Below are 11,607 nucleotides of genomic sequence, written 5' to 3'. Positions count from 1 at the left end.
TTGAACGAAAAAAAAATTATATTCAGTTTTACTACAAATCCCACCTCCCTAGCAATTATACACCTTTCTGAAAACTCCCCTAGACAAGATCCTCCTTAGAACCGCTGAATAATACACACAATACACCCATCTACCGCAGATACCCAACTACGGTAACATCAACACAACCAACTCCCCTTACTCAACTCTCCCCATATCCTATATTACACTACCCATTTACACCTTCATCTACCCATGAATCCTACTAACCCCAACCCACTTACCAATTACGACTAAAAATCCCCACATTTATATGAATGTACATACGTGGCAATTTGTATAGATACCTGTATGTATATATATGTATTTTTTTGTAGATATGCCAGAAACACTATTATATTTAACCTACTTACTTGTCTATGTGCGTGCATGTATCTCCACATGTATGTGTATGTGCGGGCATGATTAGACTTATGTATGTATCCCTGTCTGTGTTTATGTTTATTTCTCTATATACGCGGCATGATAATGTGTGATCATGGGTCGTATGTATGCATAGATATATATTTGTATGTCTATGTCTGCGTATACATGTATCTGTATGCATGCATCTGCTGTCCTAGTAACTATATGTATACGTGTATCTATGTATATGCGCATGAGTGGGCGTATATGTACAGATGTAGCTATGCCTGGATTTATATGCATATGTGTGTCTGTATGTATGTGTATGCCTATACCCACAATACACTTCACACTGAAAATAAAATTAAGCATAGCCACTGCCCAAAGCAACGTTAGGAGCCCCCCCTCTATGTGTATGAACCTAATAGTTAACTTTTAAACCTTTATACCCCATCTAAACCTATGAAATGAACAGCGACCACTAAAACCGTAAATGAAACATTGTAACTGCCAAACATGACAGCTACACTAACCCTTTCCCTCTCTCTCTCTCTCTCTCTCCCTTTCCTCCCATTTATCTCTCTCTCCCTCTCATCTAATTAATATCGAACAAGGAAGAATAAGTAGTCAAAATTTTAAAACCCAAAAATTGAAACTCCTATTTCCCACTCCTCTCATTATCCCCTCTCTTTTCTCTTTACCATCCTCTCTCCACCCCCACACACAATACAACCTAATATATTTTAACCTTCAAAACTGAAACATTGTCATTACCAGCCTTTCCCCTATTATCTCCTACCCCAAAAACCTCCCCTCCTTTTTCTTTCCCTCTTTTTATTCTCGTATTCCTCCTAAAAACAATTCTTCCTAATACTAACAAACCATTTCTGTAAGGTCTGACGAGGTTGTTAGATCGTAAACACGGTCCAACATCCGAAACATATGTAACTAAACAGATGAAACGGTAATAAAAAAATAAAACACATATTTTCTCTGCAATAGTATTGTGCACTCTCTTCAGGTTTTTACTAATTACCAGTTTTACCACACACACACACACACACACACACACACACACACACACATATATATATATATATATAGTAAGTTATAAAATATATATGGCGATTAAGCTTTTATTACTTACTTACTAGCTCTACCTACGTATTGAGTACTGTTAAAGTAAATACTTACAGCTTACACATAAATTTATACTTTCGTATATTAATTTATGCGAGTAAATGAAATAGTTATATATATATATATATATATATATATATATATATATATATATATATATATATATAAAATGGGTTAATAAATTCCAACGAAAGAAAGATGTATATTTAAATAAGGGAGTAGTCACCAACAATGTATATTTTTTAACATTATTTTATTATTCCGTGTCTTGGTTTTTCATTGAGAATTATGTTTGGATCATTGTAATAATGTTTTTAAGTAATTGAAATCGTTTACACGCGTTTCAGACGGTCTGTGATGCGTCCTCTTCAGAAATTATTTTCAAATGTGTAAAAATAGCGATTTTCGTAGTTAGTTTGAAGGTTTTCCAAGGGGTGGAGGCTTGTAAGTGTTTACTATACATTGGTATGCTGAATTTTTATTGCTTTTTTATTTGGTTTGTCCAGGGAGATTTTGACCTCGCTGTAGTCAGTCGCTATCTCTTTCTGCTAATGTGTTTTTCTTTTCCTTTAGGGTGGGGTAGGGTGTGTGTGTGTGCGTGTGTGTGTGTGTGTGTGTGTGTGTGTGTGTGTGCGCGCGTGTGTGTGCGTGTGTGTGTTTGCTTTTATTGGTTTGGGAATGTGTATATTGTTTTATAGTATTTGGGGGTTATTTGCTTCCTTAGGAAGGCGGCTGTGGTCCGAGGTCGTTACTAATGTGTATGTGTGGGAAGGGGGAACTGGCTCTTCTGAAGTAAGGGTAGGGGTGCTTTCATTCTATTTTGATATTTATTTTTTGGATTCTTGGATTTTAGTATTGTGATTTTTCGTTTTAGTCTTATATTATGTTTGTTTAGAAAGAGGGGTGTATTTAAAATAGGGGATTTTTTAATGTTTCTATTTATTTGTCTCCCCATGTGGGTATGGCCAGACCCAGGATCGGTTCCTAGTGTGGGGAAGATTTTGTTCCCCAGAGGGGGGCATTGGAGGAGGTGTAGGTATGGGAGGGGGATGATAGAAGGGAAGATAGTCGTTTCAGTCATGAGGGGGTTTTCCTCCCCTGACTGAGGAGGGAGCGAGGTGTTGGAACAGATATTATACTATGGTTCTAGGTGTCTCCTAGTGTTGTTGGTTTCGAGGTTAAGTAGGGTTGGTATTGTTCAGTGTGTTGTATTAGAGATAGGGGTGTTATATCTGTGTGTGGTTGTATGCGCGCACGTGTGTGTGCTTTAATGTGTCGGTTTTGATTTATGTGTGGGTGTGTGTATGTGTATGGGTGTGCATGCGAGTGTACCTTGCATTTCATGTTTTTGTGTGATGGTATTAGGTTCTGTTCAGTTCAGGAGTGAATTTTGTGATGAAGTTTTTTTTCCTGTGTAAGTAAATAAAAATAATTGTCTGTTTGGAAGATTGGCATTATTTTGAAGCTGTTTCCACTGCATGTGTGTACGTGTTTTGAAACATAGAGGTGTCTGTTATCTGCAATTTTGATGTTGCTCTTATGTAAGGCCACTCTATTGCTGAAAATTTTGGTGGCGCCTATGTAGGATTTGTTGCATGTTGTGCATCTTAGTGCATATACTACATTTCTGGAGGTGCAATTTAGATCCTTTTTTATTTTGAATGTTTGTGCTGGGTTTTTGAATGTGTATGTGTTACCTTCTATTATTATGTCACACACTCACTACCCACTACCACTAATACAGAAAGGTATTGAACTGGCTGAAAAAATTCCAATAGACCAACTAAGAACCCCAAAAGAACATAACAAAGAACAAATTCTAGCATACGTCTCTACACACAACACAAACAACCCAGAACTATTCACACAGATAACAAAAACCTTATCCTCCTCAATCAGAACGACAAACTAAACAACATACTTAAAACAACAAAAATAATAAAAAGCAAACGCCAACCCAAAAACTTAAAACACATCCTAACTTCCTCAAAACTCGTCCCACATACTACAAAAGGAGTTACAAAATGCAACAAACCGCGATGTGGAGTATGTGACATAATAATAGATGGTAACGAGTCCCGCAACAATCCTTTCCTTTTGGATAACTGTTAATCGTTCCTTTTTTGGCATTTTAAAAGACCTGCAATAAAGCGATGGACAGTCTAAATTACTTGATAATAAATAAAATGTCATATGTTCGTGAATATCGCGTGGATTTGAATAAAATTTGGGGAAATAGCTAACCTTGAAACAGTCATTTGATGATACAATTTTTATTTTTGTGACGTATATTTAGTGAAATATATCAACACAATAGATCAAACAGAGAGTTCATGGGGTCAGTTTGACCTCTGCCTCCTGCCTGAAATTTACATCAACTATTTGTTACTAAAATCTTGAAAACGTTGAGTTATCATGCACTCAGTGTGAGTTTGGTCGAAATTAATACTAGCTAACTTAATCGCAATTGACGTAGGGTCCGTAATATGTAATGCTTGCTTCTGGCAATGAACTCGGCTAAACTCGGCTAAACTCGGCTAGTTAAAAACTTAACTTCAAGTTAAAAATGAAGCATGGTTAAAGCATGTAAGGAAAATTCACTAATCATACAGGCATTAACAGGATACAAAAATGCAAGTGCATTTTATATACTGTTGATAATATCGGCTTGATGCACTGCATATATGTTGTGGATAATTTTTTTCTTTACTTGCCATGTTAATATAAGAGTACTGTTTATATGATGTGAAAAATTTGGAAAATTAGTTTTTCTATGCTCTGATGAGATTGCCGTTGTGCAAAGTTATAATTAATGACTTTAATATACTTGTGTGCCAACATTAAACTGAAACAGTTGTAGTTTTCTACGAATAAAAGAATAACATTTTGAAAATGAGCAACAATATTAGCGTCTGTTCTTTGTAAAGTGGTGCCTTTATAAAAATATAATATATAGAACATAATATATAATGCATATAATGTATATAATATATAATATATAGATGAATATTCTTTCATTGTTTTGACTCTTGAATATATATCCAATACAGACAATTGAGAAGCACATCAATCTATATAAAAACATATAAAATATGAACTGAGATATATATATATATAATAGCTGGTTCCTCTAAGATCACTGAAATAAAGCAACGATCTAGATCAGCGATCATTTGGAAATGCTGGGCGTTTCATATACTGCGCTGGGGCATAGAACTTTCCAAGCTTGTATTTGGGAGCGCGTTTAAAATTACTATGAGAACTGCACCCTCAATCTCTGTTAAGACAAGCATGTAAGAGAAGGAAAACGTTGAGGTCTACTTACTGCTCTGTTTGTGGCAATCAACTGCTCCGACGAAAATTAGTGTTGTTAAAAAAAAGTGTGGATAGTCCTACACAAAAACATCATCTGTGTGGATTTCGGATAATTTAGTTGTATGAACCTTATACATCAAAATCGATGGGAGAATCAATTTTATGTATGTATGTATGTATGTATGTATGTATGTATGTATAGGGAACCCTTTTTCGGGGTCAGCGGCTAACTAGACCCGTGTGTGTTTGTGTGTATGTATCTGTGTGTTGGGGTGGAGAGGGCTCCAGTAAGCCGTGGTAAAGGCAACCTTTCTAGGAGAAGCAAATCTCTGATTTCAAAAATCATAAAGCGAGAGACCAGTACCCGCATTAAGCTGGTATGCAGTTTAACTTGTTGCTAACTATCTTGCTCTTGCTTGTTGCTGGATCTCAACATTTTGAACTGAGAGAGCGACTTAGCTGTCGTACAAAGCTAAGACTCTGTAACATAATCTGTGTACAGATACTCCCTCAGGCATTTGTCTATTAAAATGATTCTGTGGCGATGGAAGTCATTTTTGGACTCATGGACTTAAAGTGTCTGAGGGAGTAATACTCGTCTGACAAGATGTTGCAATCATCATGTATGTGATCAAGGTTTGGTGTGGACGTGTGTACAAAGCATCACACTACGCTTATATATTATATATATTATATATATTATATATATATATTATATATATATATTATATATATTATATATATATTATATATATATTATATATATTATATATATTATATATATATTGTATAAATATATATTATATATATATTGTATATATATATATTATATATGTATATTATATATATATTATATATAGTATATATATATTATATATATATATTTTTTTATACTATATATATTACATATATTATATATATATTATGAATATTATATATATATTTAATATATGTTATATATATGTTATATATAACATATATGTATTATATATATGTTATATATATTATATATTATATATATATTATACATTATATATATTATATATATATTATATATATGTTATATATATTATATATATGTTATATATATATTATTATATATATTATATTATATATATATTGTATATAGTATATATATATATATTGTATATATATTATATATTGTATATATTATATATAGTATATATATTATATATGTATATATTTTTATATTATATATATATATTATATATATATATATTTATATTATATATATGTATATTATATATATATATTATATATATATTATATATATTACATATATATTATGTATATTATATATATATATTTTATATATGTTATATATATGTTATATATAACATATATATATTATATAAATGTTATATATATTATATATATATATTATATAAACATTATATATATTATATATATATTATATATATGTTATATATATTATATATATGTTATATATATTATATATATGTGTATATATATTATATATTATATATATATATTTTATTATATATACATTATATATATTATATATATATTATATACATGTCATATATATATATTATATATATATGTTATATATATTATATATATATGTGTATATATATTATATATATGTATATATATTATATATATGTATATATATTATATATGTGTATATATTATATATATATATATTATATATATATTATATATATATTATATATATATATGCATATATATTATATATATATTATGTTATATATATATTATATATATGTAAGATATATATATTATATATATGTTAGATATATATTCTATATATATTATATATATATTATATATATGTTAGATATATATTCTATATATATTATATATATATTATATATATGTTATATATATATTATATACATGTTATATATATATTATATATATATGTGTATATATATTATATATATGTATATATATATTATATATTATATATATGTTATATATATATTATATATATGTGTATATATTATATATATATATGTATATATATATATATTTTTTACATGGGTATCACCGTTTATCAAGGCCCAGAGGTCACTCGAGGATAAGGGCTGGCTTTGCCTAATGGATTGAGGGTATCGGATTGACAGTTCCTGGCTGCTGTCTCTGACTGATAGTACAGAAGTCCTAACTCTTTGGTAGTGCTTAGAGCGGCTTCTCCATCAACAGTTGTAAAATATTGGGATGTTGGTAGTGCCATTTCGCGCATGGAAAGGGACCCTGCACTCATCCCCGGTGGGCTTTCCTGAGGCCACAATCCTGTGGGTGATGGTCTACTTGTATTGCATGTCTGGTATTCTGCACAACTACTTGTCCAGCACCCCCTCACTCATCCACCCTAACTGAAACTTTTAAATAAAATAAAATGAAATGACAGCTCAAGCAAAAGTTACGTTTAAACCAGGACCAAACTCAAAGTAAACCAACCTGCCTCCTCCCTTGAGGCTTGCATTTACTAATATCTGCGGGCTTAGAACTAACTTAGATGATGTTGAGTCATTTCTCCTTGTAAACACCCCGGATATCTTAGCATCAAGTGAAACTAACCTTCACTCCTCCATTCCCTCTAACCACTTTAACATGCCTGGTTATGTCCCACTCTACCGTAAGGACTCGGACAGACATATGCATGGACTTGGAGTCTATATTCGAAACAACTTCCCCCTAACTAGAGAAATAAAACTAGAATCAGAGGGCCAGGCCTTTATGTGCTTCAGACTAAATATGCAACACAATATTAGCTACTTGTATTTTCTCTACCGCTCTCCCTCAAACCAAGACTGTACCCTAATAAACAAAGTCTCAGACAGCATAGATATAGCACTCTCCCTCGATACTAGCGCACAAATACATGTATTTGGTGACTTCAATGTCCACCACAGTAACTGGCTAGGATTCTCAAATCACACAGACGTAGCTGGTAGCGCAACACATAGCTTCTCTATATCCCATTCCCTATCTCAGTTGGTTACATTTCCGACACGTTTCCCAGACCAGCACGATCAACATGCCTAACCTCTAGATCTCTTTCTGACAACGGTTCCCAATGAATGTACAACAAATGCCCACAGCCCACTCGGGAATGCTGATCACGCTGTGATAATGGTAGAAATCAGCCTAAATTCTCGCCCTAAAACTGAAGACCCACTACTCAAAACAACGAGGTATTACAAAAAGGCTGATTGGGAAGCCATCAGGGAGCTCATCAGAGATGCCCCATGGCAAAATATCTTTACTCTTCCAGCGGAACAGTGTGTAAATGAGACAACTGAATGGTTCAAAACTGCTATTGAAGCACATGTTCCCGCACGGAAATACTATAGCAAGCCCCACTCTCCCCAATGGTTTACTTCTGCTTGTGCAGCTGCCATTTGTCAAAGGCAGCATGCATTCCGCAGATTCAACCGACATAAGTCCAGCTCAAATAAACAGAAGTTTATAGAAGCTAGAAATAATTGTAAGAGAGTGATAGACACAGCTAAGAGAGATTACTCTGAAACCACCAGAAAGCGCATCGAAGCACAGAAATTAGGAACCCGGGATTTTTGGAAAATCTACAACAGCGTAGTTAATAATGGACAGTCAACTATTCCCCCACTAACAAACAATCATAAGGTTGCTTGCACAGCAACTGACAAGGCTAATCTGCTTGCCAGTCGGTTTGCCTCAAACTCCACACTAAACACGGTACACCACTCACTCCCTGATTTTCCTCTGTGAGCAGACACCACACTTGACGATTTGAAAATCACCCCTTCTCAGGTACATGCTATTATAAAAAACCTAGACACCTCAAAAGCATGTGGACCAGATCTCATCCCGGCTGTGCTATTAAAAAAATGCTCTGCCGAGGTTGCTCCAGTTCTGTCCAAACTTTACAATAAATGCCTTAACGAATCTTGTTTTCCCGACTGCTGGAAAACCGCCTCTGTGGTACCAGTCTTCAAGAATTCTGGTGAAAGAACTGACCCACTAAATTATCGCCCCATTAGCCTCCTCCCGCTTTTCGCCAAAATATTTGAGTCCTTAGTTAACCAAGCCCTAGTCCAGCACCTAACAGCTGCTAAACTCCTGACTGACAAACAATATGGATTCAGGCAAGCCCGTTCAACAGCAGATATCTTAACTGTAGTTTCTGAACGTATATACCGTTCATTGGATAAAACAGGGGAGGGTAGAGTGATGGCCCTTGATATATCTAAGGCTTTTGACAGGGTATGGCACGATGGTCTTCTAAGGAAAATTAGATCATATGGAATCACTGGAAGAATTCATAATGTAATTAAATCCTTCTTAAGTAATAGAAAAATCAAAGTTGTCCTCGACGGACATAATCCAAACAATATGACATAAATGCGGGAGTACCTCAGGGGTCTATCCTTGGACCTCTATTATTCCTGATATTCATAAACGACCTCCCTGATAATATTGTTTCGGAGATGGGTATATTTGCCGATGACACAACTCTCTACAACAGATATGAGGGGAAAACAAATGAACACATATCCAAGGAAATGGCAAAAACACTAGAGGATGACCTCCAATCCGTAGTGGAATGGGGACAAAAATGATTGGTCACATTCAATGCTGCTAAGACTAAGCTTGTTTCCTTCAATAACTACAAGAAACCTTCTCTACCACCAATAGCAATGGCCAAGAACACATTGCCTGAAAGTACTTCTTTTAAACTCCTCGGCCTAACGTTTACAGGGAATATGAACTGGAATAGATACACTGAGAGCATTGCCAAGGCTGCTGCAAGGAAGGTTGGCTCCCTCTACCATGCTAGAAAACTACTTACGCCTGCCAGTATCCTATACCTCTATAAGGCAACCATTCGCCCATGTATGGAGTACTGTTGTCACATCTGGGCTGGTGCATCTGCTGCTTGTCTCTCGCTCCTGGACAGGGTTCAAAAAAGAGTCGCCAACCTGATAGGTCCTGAACTGTCATCTAGGTTTCAGCCTCTGTCCCATCGACGAGATGTTGCATCCCTCTGCCTGTTCTACAAATACTTTAATGGTGAATGCTCTGACGAACAGCAAACACTTGTACCTCCCCGACGTAACTACCCCCGACAAGCTACTAAGTCTCATCCCTTTACAGTAGAGATCCCTAGGTGCAAGAAAGCCTTTTACTCCAGTAGTTTCTTCCCCAGAACTGCGGGTCTTTGGAACTCCCTTCCGGGATTCTGCTTTCCCAACTGCAATGATATGCAGAAGTTCAAGTGTAATGTTAACAAACATCTTTCTACTCTTCTCCCTTCATAATGACCCCGCTAATTAATTCCCTAATAGTAGCCCCCTGCTTCAAAGTGGCACTGTGCCTTGTTTGGGGTGAAAATTGAATTAAAAAAATTTTAAAAAATAACAAAAAATTAAAAAAAAAAAAAGGGGGGTTAATAGGTATACATTAGTTATTGTAATTTTAGCATCGTAAACAGTGGGAATTTTGTAACTTGGATTACTTAGGGGGACGATTCAATTAGAACTTGTTCACATTGGACTTCTTTTTTTTTACATAGGCATCAACACATTATCAAGGCCAAGAGGCCACTCAAGGATGAGGGTTAAAGAGTGTACAGTAGAAATTGGACAATATAATAATCATTAGTAATGAAAATTTGTTAAATTTGATAACTTAGATGGAACGGCTCATCAAGAACTTATTTACGTTAGACTTGAAGACAACCATATTGTAGTCAGCCGGAAAGCAAGAAAACGGAAGACAATTCCACAGGCGTGCAGTTCTAATAAAAAAGCTTTGTTCATGGAATCTACGTTTAGGTTTAGGCACAGATAAAGAGTGGGGGGAATTATTCATAGTGTTTACAGCTAGACGAGTGTTTCTTGTGAAAGTTTGGCGAGGGGGGGGACCATAGATTGAAGCTCAGGCGAACACTTTCCATGAAAATAACGATACATCAGAGACAGACTCGCAACAGCTCTTCTGTGAGATAGAGGTTGCAAGGAAGAGAAAAGGACATCTTCTACGAGGCTACGAAGTCTATTTTGAACTCTATCAAGGCAGGACAAGTCCTTTCTAGCAGCTCCTGCCCAGATGTGGCAACAGTATTCCATCCTTGGACGTACCTGGCTCTTATATAGATAGAGAATTGCATCAGCAGTGAGATATCTACCGGATCGATAGAAAGATCCCACCATTTTTCCAGCGGCCTTGGCAACAGATTTGATGTACGTGTTCCATTTAAGATCAGGAGTAATGGTCAAGCCCAGAAGCTTGTCAAAACTTGAGGCCTCCTGAAGACGAGAGCCATTCATTTCAATTGATGCCAGATGGGGATCAGAATGTTGATGATGTAAAGAGAGAAGCTTGGTTTTAGATGCATAAAAAGTAACCAGCCACCCCTTTCCCCATTGTACTACGTGCTCAAGATCAGAGGAGAGAGAATTGGAGAGAACTTGGTCGTTTACTGTCTTAGATGTGCTACCATAAATGGTATTGTTGTCAGCATAAATGTCTACAAATGATGTAAGGATGTGATTTGGAAGATCATTAATGTAGATCAGGAAAGGAGTTGGGCCCAGGATTGATCCCTGAGGGACACCAGCATTAATACTGTGGTCTTCTGATTTTTGCCCCTCAACTACTACCTTATGAACCTATCAGAAAGAAATGATTTAATAATAGAGAACACATTTCCAGCTATACCATAGCTAGAGATCTTATGAAGTAAACCTTTATGCTATACCCTATCAAAGGCCT

Source organism: Euprymna scolopes, chromosome 2, assembly GCF_053919585.1.
Source record: "Euprymna scolopes isolate OS-2025 chromosome 2, ASM5391958v1, whole genome shotgun sequence".
In the NCBI taxonomy this organism is placed as follows: domain Eukaryota; kingdom Metazoa; phylum Mollusca; class Cephalopoda; order Sepiida; family Sepiolidae; genus Euprymna; species Euprymna scolopes.
This window is presented reverse-complemented; position numbering follows the sequence as displayed.